We start from the raw sequence: 15,125 nt of genomic DNA, 5'->3' as shown, positions 1-15,125 counted from the left end.
TCCACATCTGCATTGGATAATGGCAAAATTAAAATACCCAATGCAAATTCGCTAATTTCTTTAAATGGATTTTTACCGCTTGCATCTCGATATTTCGAAACTTCTGACCAAAACTTCATTGTATTGTAGATGTTTTCCCATTTAACGAGAGTAATGTTTATATACTGTTGCTCAATTTTTTCAATTTCTACTTCAGACAATTTTAAATTTTGTAATAAATTTATCAGTGGTTCGTTTTGTTGCTTTAATATATTGTTAACTGAGACATTTTTTTTAATTCTTTTATGTTGCCCGGAAGGCGTTGTTTTAATTGTGGATACAAATCAATCAAGAAATTACGGCATCTCTCTCTGTTATTGCCATTTCATCTGTTGTTGTTGTGATAAGTTTATTCATTATTAATTCATTTATTTTTCTTTCAAATTGGTAACCTAAATATGGCTTAGGGTCTAAATAATTATTAATGTCCTCTTCTATCCTTTCAATATGTGTATTTGGTAAAAACATTTTATTGGCAATCATCGACAATAGCATGTTTAAATCATGTAGTAATAATGTAGGATCGGCAGTATTTGATTCAAAAGATTTGTTTACTCTTTGCACTTCAGATAAGATAGGTTTTAAAATAAAAGATACGCTAAATTACTTTCATCTTTGAACATTGAATAAAGAAGTTCTGCAGTATAACATTTGTCAGTCAAACGAGTTATTTCAAAATGGGCTTTTAATTCAATATACTGTTCTAAAATTCTTGTTATAGCAACTTCAATGGATAACCACCTTGTTTGACACGAATGCACTATCTTTTTCGGATCTGCACCATCGTTTATGGCACTGTATAAATATTTGAATTGATTTTGTCGGCTGGTGGATTTACTAAACGCACGATTTTGCATTGCACGAGGGTTTCTAGGAATACAACTATCGTGTTATACGAGGACTAACTATACTAAGATATTATTACACTGTGGTTATTAGAAATAATTATTACTTATTACTCTTATTACTTATTGCTCTGTGGTTATTAGAAACGTTGAAAGAGATGTCGGTAATTCGGATCGCATTTCTTGGAAGCCAAACAAATACGACGAAGAAAAATTATCCAATGCCATTCCTTCGCTGTTTCAAAAAAAGGCGTCATTAGAATTTTTTCCACATTTTTAGATTTGATTCAACAATTTAAAGCCATGACCCAATGATCAGGTCGTTTGACCGCGAGCGTAACTACGTAAAATTGTTGGGGTTCTCCTCAGGGAAATCCAGAATAATATAAAACCGATTCTTCGCTTTATAAAAAAAAAAACTATGAAATATGATATCCCTACTATTTCAATTATGAATTATTTTTATTGTTAATTAAATAATTAATTGAACAATTAATTTAATATTTCTTAATATAAATGTTACATTGCCAAAATACATAAAATGCTAAACATTTATACTCTTCCCGCTAAAAAATCCGCTATCCGCTATTTCATATTTTTATCCGCTAAACCTGAAGCAATTCCGCTAAATCTAGCGGGAAAACCGCTAAAATGGCAACACTGTTCATCCACCTTTACCCTCCTAGAATTTATGTAGTTCTTCCTTGAATTTCTTCAAACCATCCACTTCCACATCAGACGAAAGCTTATTCGAACAATAGACCGCTTGTTGGCTGAAGGCAAACTTCCATCTATCCTGCAACCCTCCTTCCTCAACTTAAATTTATGTCTCCCCCCCATGTGTGTAGTCCGAGAAAGAGGAAGGATGCCATTCACAGTCAGCTTACTCAATCCCTTCAAGCAGTAAGCACCTCAATCCGATCAACACGCAGATGACTAGTCTCCAAACGCGGCAATATGTAGAAATGTAGCCCATCTAGATAACGGCATCCTTATGTTCCCTTTACCAATCTCGTTGCTCTTTTCTGCACCAGTTGCAGCAGATGTATATTCTTTCTAAAGTGAGGCCACCCTCTATACCAGGGGTGGCCGACTTAATTTGTGATGCGATCTACTCTTTTTCTTCAAAATGTGCCACTATCTACCATCTCAAGTATTTCATTGCACATGGTTAAAAAAGTTAATCAACACATATTGAAAGACGTTATCTTTAAATTTAAATACAATTCAGACTTCTTATTTTAAATTCATTCGTATTTAAATTTTTAATTTATGCGAAGTTTGTGTCTTCATGTCATCTGCTAAGCTTTCAAAATCGGAAATATACTGTGATAAGGTCAACCGTAAAGAATCTTCTGTATGCAAGTCCGTAAGAATAGAAAGATTCTTCGTCTTTTTTTTTTTTTTTTCCAAATACGAAAAGGCCGATTCACATAGATAAGTGGAACCAAAACAGGAATTTAAAAGTTCACTGCATTTTTTTACATTTGGGTACTTTTCTCTGCAAACATATCTCCAAAAGTCTTCTTCTGATGATCTGGCTTTTAGGAAGATATCGTTTCGCAATGTAATAATTTCCTTTTCAAGTAATATTTTCTCCATGTTAAAAATCTCAGCGATTTTTTTTCTTCAATTTGTTTCGTATCTAAGTCGACATTAAATGGATAAGAAATATATTGAACAATGTCTTTCTTCAATTGTTTCAAAATCATCCACAACTTTCTCAATTTCAGAAACATATTTCTCACTATTAAATTCAAAAACAGGATATTTTTGCAAATGAACTTGCATATTTGCAAAATAATAGAATTTTTTTTCTTTGAGATCCTTAGCCATTGCCAAAAATTGATATTTATATGCAGAAATATTACTAATCATGCCACCCACATTTTTATTTTTTCCTTGTAATTCCAAATTCGGATCACTAAATTTACTGGTAAAATCTGCCAAAAAAGCCAGAATACACAACCACTCTGTATCTAGTAGCTTCTGATAATCATCTCCCCTTCGATCAACATTTTTTTTTTTTTAAATTTCATTAGCAAATTTCGAAATCTCTGTAGAAACTTACTCCGACTGAGCCACCCGTCGATCTGTGTGTAATATCAGATCTGGTTAATTTTCATCGAGTTGCATTTTCAAAAGTCTCCTTTGAAGAGATTTCAAAGGAGTTGGAATTCACGTCCTCTGATGGAATTCACGGTTTTGAAAGCTATGTCCATAACACTTAGAATTTAATATTTTGCCGGCTAACATTTGTTGGTGGATGATACAGTGGTAACTCAAAAAATCTGGGAATTCATCATCCTTTTGGCACAATGCGATGAATCCGTTACGATGCCCTATCATTGGTTTGGGTCCATCTGTTGTTATTGATACGAGCTTAAATAGTGGTAATTTAATTTTTTCAATAAGATTTTTGAATGCGTTAAATATATCAAGACCTCTAGTTCTTTCTTTTAACGAAACCATATCCAGCAGTTCTTCTCTAATGACAGAATCATCGAAACCATATAAATAAAAACGAGCAATTGAGCTGTATCACTGACGTCTGTAGATTCATCCAGTTGTAAAGAAAAGGACATACCACTAGCAATATGAGCACGCAATTGTTCGCTCTCATTTTTCTCATTTTTTTCGATGCTTCGCATCACAGTATTTCGAGATAATTGCAGATCTTGAAGAGCACTTTTAATTTCATTTTTGTTCTTAAAATTTTCAAAAAAGAGAATGTGTTATTTCTAAAAATGCGTCTTTTATGTCTAAAAATGCGTCGTTATTGACCATCAGAAAATGGTTTGCATTTTTTTGCTAGAAGATGACTCACTTTAAATGATGCTACAGTTACTGCTTTAAATTGTAATTAGGTGTCACGAAGAAAATTTATTGCGCGAATAATCTGGATTTAAGTTCTTTTATTTTTTCTAGGATCAATATTAGGCGGAAAATCCGATTGGTATTTACCATAAAGATATTAATATCGTTAATAAATATTGATAGCTGTAAGGGGGCCCAACATGGGCGCGTTGAAGTGCCTTTCTAAATTTCCTTTTTTGAGTCTAGCCATGGAAGCAGTGCAAATCAAACAATAAGATTTTTCTTTTATCATTCCCACTCTTGATGGAAATTATACGTTTTACTCTTTTTTTTCATAGTATTCATTTTAAATCAAGGGATATTAAATTAAAGTATAAGTACTGTCCAGTTATTAATATTAAGTAAGCTAAATTAGAATTCGACACATGCACTATGCTCTTCACAACATAAATTCGTGAATTTTCACTAGACCACAGAGTAGTACTCTGTGCACTAGACAAGCCTAGCTGCTGTGAGGCGACAAGAGTATCACGTGTTTCAACAGATTTGTAAAAGCGTATGCAGCGGGGCGCATAATAATAATGACTTTTAGATTTTGACAAATCTATTTTTTACATGTCTGCGTGGGTAGCACAGTCCTCCCCACACAGGGTGGAAAAGGCCCGGGTTCGAATCCCGTCGATGACGCGGGGAACTTTAGCGGGCTTTTTTCACTCCGTGGCTGAGTTAGTCGGTCTCAGGCGTAGATAGCAAAGTTTTTTCCCTCAGAAACTGAGGTTTTTTCGTCCAGCAAAACAGGCAAATCGACCAGAGAACACACGCAAACCTAATATAGTAATTTTTTTTTAATCTATTTTTATATATGTTTAGAATTCGTCGTGATTGACCAAAATTATTGACCGCGATCGACTTGTTAGCCACCCCTGCTCTATACAATACTCTAAATACGGATTAACCATGGCCTTGTACAAAGGGATAATTTTCTTGTTATCCTTACTAGCAAAATTCTGTACATCATTGATAAAAGCGCATGAGCTCTCCTGGCAGCATGTCTGCACTGCTCAACGAATTTCATATCTTAGTGCTCAATTACCCCCATGTCTTTTTCAATTTGTACTATCCTGAGTGATCTTCCACACAAGTTGATAAGTTACTCTGAGATTACAGCTACCCATAATCAATACCTTGCATTTCTGAATGTTAGCCTTCTTCTGCCATTTCTCAGTCCATCGATCTAATTTTTCTATTTTTCTAAATATTGTTACAGGGGAAAACCGTCATTATTGTCGTTAACCAACCTTTGTATCATCAGCAAACTTAGACATTAAGCCTGATATACCTTCATCAGTATCACTGATAAATATTGAAAATAATAATGGACCCAGCATCGAACCATGCGGAACTCCATTAATAACATTATTCCACGAAAAGCACTGCCCATTGATAACCAGTCTTCATGTACTGAACCATCCCTTTGTCCATAGCAGTTACTCGGCCTTAAAGTCACATTGCTGCAGTTTATATCACAGTGTTTTATGTGCAACAGTATCAAATGTCTTCGTGAAATTCAAGAATATGATATAAAAATTATTTTTTTGCATCCAGTTCCTTGCTCATTGCATTACATAACGTATTATATTGGTTAGGCCAGGCTGGCCCTTGACAAATCGTCCTGTGATTGCATGGCTGCCCAAATGGTCCTGAATTTCTTCTTTAACCAGTGATTCCATTATTTCCCTGGAACAGAAGTTAAACTGACAAAAAAAAAAAAAAAAAAAAAGATATTAGGATCACCCGTAAATATTTACATCTACCCATATATTTATTTTGTCTGTAAATTGCGTGTGTTCTCTGGTCGATTTGCTTGTTTTGCTGGACAAAACATCCGTTTCTGGTGGGAAAAACCTTGCTATCTACGCCTGAGACCGACTAACTGAGCTACGGAGTGAAGAAAAAAAGTTAAACTGACAGGTCTGTAATTACTCATGTCACCTTTTGATCCCCCTTTATGAATTGGGGATACATTCGTATACGTGCAGTGCATAGGGACCGCTGTTGAATCCAAGGATGCTCGCACATTTAAGACTAAATGTTTCCACGCTTCCTTTGCTGCCTCCCTTGTGGTGGATGGGATTGTATAGATCTCTCCTGGGGTGGATGGGATTGTATAGATCCCATCCACCCCAGGTGCCTTTTTTTTTTTTTTTTTTTTCAGCTTCAACAATTTTTCTTCCAAATTCCTTTGTTATCACAGTCATTTAAATCCTCGTTGCAGTTTGATAAACTTTTGACATCCCCTCCCGTAAAGAATTTCTCGTGTGTGAATGGAGATGCATTAGCATTAGCATTAGCATTAGCATTAGCATTAGTAGAGGCATTTGATGCAAGAAAGCAAGCTTATGCAGCATCAGCCAAAAAAAAAAAAAAAAAAACCACTTCCACTTCACCCCTCTGCTCGTTCAAAATACCTGTCCAGCTGAGCCTTAAACTTATTTAGGCTATCAACCAACACCACAAGGGATGGAAGTCTGTTCCACCAACCAACCACGCGCTGGCTAAAGGCAAATTTCCGCACGTCTATCCTACATCTGTCTTTCCTCAATTTGAATTTATGCCCTCTCAGGTGATTTTTCTGAGCTAGAGGAAGAATCCCATCAGCATTGAGCATGCTTAAACCATTCAAGGCTTTATACACCTCTATCAGATCACCTCGCTGGTGCCTAGTCTCCAGACACTGTAATTTGCAAAACTTAAGCCTTTCTTCGTAAGAGCACCCCTTTGTTCCATTCACTAATCTTGTTGCCCTTCGCTGTACTCGTTCCAGCAGCTCTACATCCTTCTTGAAATGAGGCCTCCAGACCTGTATACAGTACTCTAGGTGTGGCCTGACCATCGCCTTATACAACGGAATAATCACCTCCTTATCCCTGCTGGAAAAATTCCTGTATATCATTGACAATACTCCATGAGCTACTCTTGCAGCCCGTCTGCACTGCTCAGAGAACTTCATATCTGCCTGCACAACCACCCCCAAGTCCCTTTCATTCTCTACCACTGTCAGTGTTGTACCACAGAGTCGATACGTTGCTCTGGGGTTGCTGTTTCCCATGTGTAGTACTTTACATTTGTCAATGTTAAACTTCATTTGCCACCTCTCAGCCCATCTGCTCAACCTTTCCAGATCCTGTTGCAGCAGCATAGTGTCAGTAGTGTCCTTGACAACCCTGCCAACCTTTGTATCGTCTGCAAACTTGGACATTAAGCCCGATATACCATCATCAATATCATTTATAAATACAGAAAACAATAATTGACCCAACACTGAGCCCTGAGGGACTCCACTAATAACATCAGTCCACGATGAGCAGTGTCCATTGATTACCACTCTCTGTCTTCTCCCCCTCAACCACCCCTTTATCCATAGCAGCAATTTGCCTCCAATGTCACACTGCTCCAATTTGTGTAGCAGTCTTCCATGTGCAACAGTATCAAAAGCCTTTCTAAGATCCAAGTATATAATATCAAAGTTATTCCCTGCATCCAGTTCTTTTGTGACTGCATCATAGTATCCAATCAAGTTGGTCAGGCAAGACTTCCCCTTAACAAAACCATGCTGTGTCTGAGCTATAACTGAAGTCTTGTCTAAATGATCCTGCAGTGCTTCTTTAACCAGTGCCTCCATTAATTTTCCTGGAACAGAAGTTAAGCTCACAGGTCTATAATTACTTGTGTCAGCCTTTGATCCTCCTTTGTGAATTGGGGTCACATTTGCACATTTCCAGTCTATGGGTACCTCCCCTGAGTCCAAGGAAGCTCTCATAATTATGGCTAAGGGTTTGCTTACTTCCTTTGCTGCCTCCTTTAATATAACTGGATAGATCCCATCCACCCCGGGTGCCTTTCTTGTGTTTATCTTCAACAGTTTCTCCTCCACTTTACTCCCAGTTATTTCAAGATTCTGTAGCTTACTGCTAGAGTTGAATACACCTCTGGCATTCCCCTCGCTGAATAACTCCTCATGTGTGAATGTCGATGCAAAATATTCATTTAGTTTGTTAGCTACCTGAGCAGGATCATCAACACTTGACCCATCAATATCAAGTGGACCAATCTGATTCATCCCCTTCCTTCTAGAGTTTACATAAGTAAAGAACTCTTTGCTGTTTTTCTTTGCATCCCTTGCCAAGGATTTCTCGTAATCTGCCTTCGCCTTCCTAACCTCCTTTGTAACTTGGTTGCATATAAACTTGTATCTATCATAGGCTTCTGTGTCATGTGTTAATTTGTATGTATCCCATGCATTTTTCTTCTCTGCCATGGGATGCAAAATATCTATTCAATATGTGAGCAATCTGAGCAGGGTAATCAACAGTTAAGCAACTGATATAAAATGGCCCAATGTGATTCAACCCCGTTTGTTGCGTTTCCTAACATTCTTCGCCAGACTTTTCTCAGTCTGCCTTACTTGTTATACAACTTCATTACAAATGTCTATCTACCATAAGCTTCCGAATCACCTGATAATTTATATGCATCCGATGCGCTTTTCTTCTCTGCCACGCGTCTAAATAGTTCATCTGACATCTATTTAGGTCTAAGCCTTGAAGAGTATTTCTTTGTCGGCAGGAAAAGCCTAGAAACTTCTTTGATTACTTACCTGGATGCTTTCCATTTAGAATTTGCTGTGATACATCATCAGTCGTCCAACTGCATAGAATTTAAAAACTGTCCGAGACGATTGTATTCACGCTTATGAAAGCAAAAGCCTTTACAGTAGTTAGTTAGACAGCAGCTATGACTTTAATAAAATTCCACACTGCGATCACAGCCACCCAGTGGGCCTTTTACCTGCAAATTCTTAATGCATGTAGAATCACTGCTGATAACTACATCAAGAGTACTGCCTTCCTCTTGATGCCTATTTTCCTGTAGAAAAACGTCTTTTTAGCATGTGACTGACCAACCCACAAATTCCAAGTCAACATCTCAAATGTCAAAATCCACCATTATAATACCTTCAGATTTACCGCCCCCCCTCTATTTCTATATATAGTTGTTTGGTTTACTCATCAGTCATTAAGCTTATAACACACTCCTACTCTCAATTTTGTGTTTCCAATGCTTATACCACACCAGACAATCAATATTGCACTAGTCACCCATATTGACTTAGATTTAATAGATTCTAACTAAGAGCATAACCCGTCCTCCTGATGGCGACCTGTGCTTTCTGTATCCATTGTACTTCCCAGTGAAGGCTATGACGTAGCCGAGTGGTCAGGAGCGAGAGTGCATAGCACACGTTCCTTGAGTGACCGGGGTTCAAGCCCGTGACTACTAAATACGATAAATATTTGTATTGACGATTTATTGTAAACTCTACTGACTTGGTTGTCGTGCCGGAGTATAAACAGAAAATTTATTTATATTCAGATTCAGTATCGTGTGTCTGAGTAACGTCATGTCTCGTTATCCCAACGTCTGCATTTGATGGCTTAATCAGTAATTCAAATACATCAAATTTATTTACAATTCTCTTAGATTTAGTGCACATGCATGTGTATCGGTACATATTCTTACTCTTATTTACCGTTTCACACCCCATGTATTCACTAGTTTCATGAAGAATCACTTTCACATCTGCCTGCAGCTCTAGTTAATCTATTAGTCTGTGTATCCTCCCAATCCAACAGTTTTCCGACCCACCTATCACTATCTCAATGGTATCAGATTATAATGTAGTCACTGGTGAAGTATGACAGGACCATCTTGAGAGCAATGCAATAAACTGTAGTTGCAGTATGGATTTGTTAAAATGCCGTCTTGTCTGACCAATTTGATTGGATATCAGGCAGTAACAAGGAAAGTAGACGCAAAGAATAATTTTTTATATCATATATTTGGTTTCATGAAGGCTTTTGATACTGTTGTATACAGGGTGTTTCAGTTAAACGTTTCAGAACTTCTAAGAGGGGTAGGGTACATCCTGACAACTCGAAATCATATAGCAATATGGGGTCGGAAATGCTTTCCTGAAGCGGTGTTGTACACAGAAGCACCATAAAGAAAAGAGACCGTAAGTGAGAAATCGTTTTAATAATACATGAAAAGAAGCAAAAGGTACATGGATTAAAGTAAGTGTTCGAAGTTTCTTCCACGGGCTACAATGCACGCCTCACATCTCCGACGCATGGACATCCGAACATTCTGGAATACTCCAGGCGAATTTCGAATTTCTTGAACAAGAACGCCAAGTTAGTAGGATGGATGATTACACGAACGCAGAGTTAGCCGATATGCATTTGGCGTACGGGGCTGCAAATTGTAGTGGGCCAGCCGCAGAACGCGGCTGGCCCACTACAATTCCGCGTACAAACGCTGTATCGTTCCGCGTACAGCGTTTGTACGCGGAACGATAGAGGCGACGATAGATCCGACGAGGCGTATTCCCAGTCATAATTCTTTGCAAGACTGCACCAGAGGTTAGCTGAGAGAGGTTCATTTGAAAGAGCTGACAGGGACAGGGTAAGAACAGCAGACTCCAGCCGTCGAACAGAATGTGCTGCAGCATGTACAAGGGAATCCAAGAACGAGTACACGAAGTCTAGCAAACGCAGTCGGGGTTTCCCATTGCAGCGTCTGGAGGATTCTCCGAGAACAAGACATGCATCCGTTTCACGTGCAGCGTGTCCAGACACAGCAACCGGAGGATTATGCACCTCGTATTGCTTTCGCACAGTGGTACCTTGGAAAATGTGCTACAAATCCCCTTTTTCCTGCTGAAGTGTTGTTTTCCGATGAGGCATCCTTCACAAGGGAAGGAATTTTCAACACGCATAACGACCATAACTGGGCGGTCGAGAACCCGCATGCAATACGACGTCGTGCAGCACAGATTCGATTTTCGGTCAATGTATGGGCCGGTATTATGGGAGATCACCTCATCGGACCTTACCTGTTACCGTGTCGTCTAACCGGACCTATCTACTTGATCTTTCTGCAGCAAGTATTGCCACAACTTTTGAGAGATGAACAGATTTCTGCATCGACGCAACAGACAATTTGGTTCCAACACGATGGAGCCCCTGCCCATTATAGCGGAGATGTTCGTAACTACCTGGATGTCACATTTGGTCAAGAGTGGATCGGACGTGGTGGTCCCGTGCATTGGCCTGCTCGGTCACCCGACCTATCATGTCTTGATTTTTATTTCTGGGGTTATATGAAATCGCTAGTTTATGACACCCCTGTTGACAATGCTGAGGAGCTGGTTGCAAGAATCGCAGTAGCTGCCGAAGAAATTCGAAATTCGCCTGGAGTATTCCAGAATGTTCGGATGTCCATGCGTCGGAGATGTGAGGCGTGCATTGTAGCCCGTGGAAGAAACTTCAAACACTTACTTTAATCCATGTACCTTTTGCTTCTTTTCATGTATTATTAAAACGATTTCTCACTTACGGTCTCTTTTCTTTATGGTGCTTCTGTGTACAACACCGCTTCAGGAAAGCATTTCCGACCCCACATTGCTATATGATTTCGAGTTGTCAGGATGTACCCTACCCCTCTTAGAAGTTCTGAAACGTTTAACTGAAATACCCTGTATAAAAGGCTGCTGTACACACCGGAGTAACATGGCATTATCCCAGTGCCTAATGGCACTTGCTGTTGCTTGCTATATGGGTAAAGGGACAGTTTAGTGGGAGAAGCCAGAGAGTGGTTACCAATGGGCACTGCTTTTCATGGACTAATGTTATTAGTGCCTCGGGGTTCAATGCTCGGAAGTGTTGTTTTCAATATTTATTTTTTGTTGTAGGTTTTAGAAGCATCAACGACTAAGGCCATACTGCCTGTTGTGTGGTCCATTTTCTGTTTGCCAAACGAAAAACCCGAGTTTACGGTAAAAAAAAAAAAAAAAAAAAAAAGAACAATGCCTGAGACCGACTAACTCAGCTACTTTAGGAAAAAGGCCTATAAAATTCCTCACCTCACAACGGGATTCGAACTCAGGTCTTTTCCAGTCAATGTGGGACGGCAATTCTACCAACTGTGCTCCCACAACGATTTCAATATTTATTAATAATATTGATGAAGATATATCAGGCTTAATGTCTAAGTTTCCAAGTTTGGCACAGTGGCTAACGATAGTAATCATGACGAGCTACTGCAACAAAGTCTAGAAAAATTAGGCCAATGGGCTGAGAAATGGCAGTTAAACTTCAACATTGACAAATCTACGGTACTGCATATTGGTAGCAGTAAACCGAGATTAACATACCAAGTGTGTGGTATGTTAATATGAAAAAGACATGGGGATAATTTTGCAGTCAGATATAAAGTTCTCTCAGCAGTGCAGATAGGCAGCGAGGAGAGCTCATGGGTTTTATCAAAGATATACAGATATTTTCCTAGCAGTGATAAGGAGGTGACTATGCCTTCGTACGAGGTGATGGTTAGGCTGCATCTTGAGTACTGTATACAGTTTTGGAGGCCTCTTTTTAGGAAGGATGTAGATCTGCTGGTATGCGTACAGAGAAGTGCAATGAGATTGGTATTAGTACTCTTATAATGAAAGGCTTCAGTTCGTCCTGCAATTTGCAGCATCTGGAGGCTAGGCATCTGCGACATCTGATAGAGAGGGGGTTAAGGTTTTAAATGGATTGAGTAAGGTCAATGGTGATGGCATTCTTCTTCTTGCTCAGACTAGACACACGGGCGTGGGGAGCATAAATTCAAACTGAGGAAAGATGGTTGCAGATACATGTGCAGAAGACTGCCTTCTGTCAGCGAGTGGTTGATTGAGAGGACAAACTTCCATCTGTTGTTGTGGAATTGTGTAGTTTGAATAAACTCAAGAAAGAACTAGGCAGTTCGTGGGGAAGGGGTAAGTTTGACAGGGTTTTTTATTTTATTTTATTTTATTTATTATTATTATTATTTTTTTTTTGATAATTCTCTGCAAGCTTGCTTTCTTGCATCATTTACAACTACTAATGCTAATACTAAATCACAAACATACCGATGGCTTCGAAATCTGTTTATCCCATGGTATTGCCAGTCCATGCTTTCCAATGAGATGTAAATTGAAGTTGCTCGTAATTAGGTTGCATTTAACTGTGCATTCAAATTGCACAGAGATTTAACTGCCGACCGGGCTAGCCAACTGGGTAAAGTGCCTGCCTGGCAACCCAAAGGTCACGGGTTCGAATCCCGCCTCAGGCTTGGATCAGAGTAAAATGCAAAAACTTTGGGAGGTGAATTATGGCCACAGAAGCCGATGTGCCAACAACTAACAAACAAAAAAAAAAAAAAGATTTAACTATGCATTCAAATTGCACACAAGAGCATTCCGAGGAGTATGCCCTCGCGGTAGTACAATTCGTATAATCATCGAAATTCGAAATTTTCCCCAACCAGTGGAAAAGATCGAATTCCGGCAATAATGGAATTCGATCGTTGCGGAATTCTTATTCGTCTTTTTCACAGATTGGCTGAATTTGTCAACCTCAGGCGAGGGTAGCATGGTTTCATCCCTTTCAACCTTGGGTTTTTCTCCAGGAAACAGGATATTGATCACAGATCCAACACAAAATTTACAACATAACATAATATCTATGTGATAATCAACCAATCAAGAGCGAAAATGAAAACCCAGTTTATTAATTATTTATTTTTTTTGTTTTTGATATGGAAGAAGCAGTATTTCTAATACTGCTTATTAAAACTTAGGGTAATCCCTAACAGAGATGAGACCTTGTCTAGCAAAAACACTTTACAGGTTTTTGCCCCAACGGCTCCACACAATTTCGGTACTAATTGAATCACTTGGTAGACGTGCATATTAGTCGACCAAAATTTGCTGATGACTTCTGCCATAGCGCTTCAGCCTCAAGCGCATATCTCAGATTTCTAGACAGTGGGCATATCTACCACTGTGCAAAAATCAGAGTGCATCGAATAGCAGCATTGCACTCTTTTTACGGGGGTTGACATACAATGAGTGATCACTGAATTATGACCACCTACCTATTACTTCGTAGTCCTCCTTTTGCGCTCAGTACAGCAGCTATCCGATGTTGCATATATTCAACAAGATGTCGGAAGCGTTCGAGAGGTATGGCCAACCACGCTGTGTGTAATGTGGCTAGCAATGCCACATTTACACACAGCTTGGTGATTGGTGTATCCAGATGCCTGATATGCCTTTCCATTGTGTCCCACAAGGGCTCTATGGAATTGATATGGGGGGAGGGGGAGTTCGGAGACCAATCCATATGCTGGAAGTAAGCACTGTGTTTCTCAAACCATTCCTGCACATCAAGTGCCCGATGACCCAGCACATTGTCATCTTGGAAGACACCATCACCATTCAGGAAAAAGTGTAACATAGCGGGTTGGACACAGTCAGCAAGCAGTTGATGATAGCGCAGACCACTCATATGTTGTTCCACATGCACGAGGGGTCCAACTTTTGATACCGTCCATGATGGATCAAGAGCCTCATGTTGTTGATACTAAATCCGTACACGACCATTCGTGGTGTGGAGTAAATAACGTGATCCATCCAACCAACACACCTTCCTACAGTCTTCTAAAGTCCAACTTGCATGCTCTTTGCACCAGGCGAGTCTTTAAGGAAGATGAACCTTGGTTAGGAGAGGATGCTGTAGGGGTCGTCTGCTGGTATAGCCCATACATGCAAGCGTGCAACGCATGTTCATGCCAGATATTGTTCCGGGTTGGCCCATGTTGTATTGGGTAGTCAACTCTTCAACAGTGCTGCGCCTGTTTGCCTGTACGAGTTGTCGGACTCGGCTCTCAACTCTAACATCAACCTTTCGATGACCTTTGCAATTTTGCCGTCGGGTCGTTGTTTGACCATGTTGACACCAGTTCTGGTACACTTTAAAACGGCCTCTCGAACACCCCAAAGTTCAGCCGTGTGGGTAATCGAGGCACTGACTCATCGAGCTCCCACAATCTGCCCTTTATCAAAGTCCGATAAATCCTTCCTTTTACCCATCACGCTCGGAATTTTACTAACTACTAAACCACTGACACCTTATCTATGCTACGCAGATAGACTAACTGCGCACTTTCGTAGCTCACGTGGTTAACGGGTCACATTCAGTTTTCAGAGGGGGTGGTCATAATTCAGTGATCACTCAGTGTATATCCATCATAATAAGTAATCATTCAGTGTATATCCATCATAATAAGTAATCACTCAGTATATATCCATCATAGTAGATGGCATATTTACTTCCTCATATCCGGCCACTCTCCCCCCACTTATAACTCGACTGCTAGTTGATGGATTTTCGCGAATTGTTGTTGTAAGCTTTTAGGAGTATTAGTGATTATGGCCATGTTGCTCTTTGCATATTGCCTGTACAAAGGGTACTAGGAAAGTTTTGCAATACAGCT

The 15,125-nt window shown here is 39.4% G+C and overlaps 1 protein-coding gene across 7 annotated transcripts in view; it reads right to left on the bottom strand.

Moving 5' to 3' along the window:
• The window catches only part of LOC150088273 (uncharacterized), a 730,398-nt gene that overhangs the window by 438,967 nt on the left and 276,306 nt on the right, over positions 1-15,125 (bottom strand). The gene's annotated exons all lie outside the window — the stretch shown is intronic.

This window comes from Mastigoproctus giganteus, chromosome 3 (assembly GCF_048544385.1).
Source record: "Mastigoproctus giganteus isolate SK-2022 chromosome 3, ASM4854438v1, whole genome shotgun sequence".
Lineage (NCBI taxonomy): Eukaryota > Metazoa > Arthropoda > Arachnida > Uropygi > Thelyphonidae > Mastigoproctus > Mastigoproctus giganteus.
Note: the sequence above shows the minus strand (reverse complement) of the source record. Positions and strands in the feature narration are given on the sequence as shown.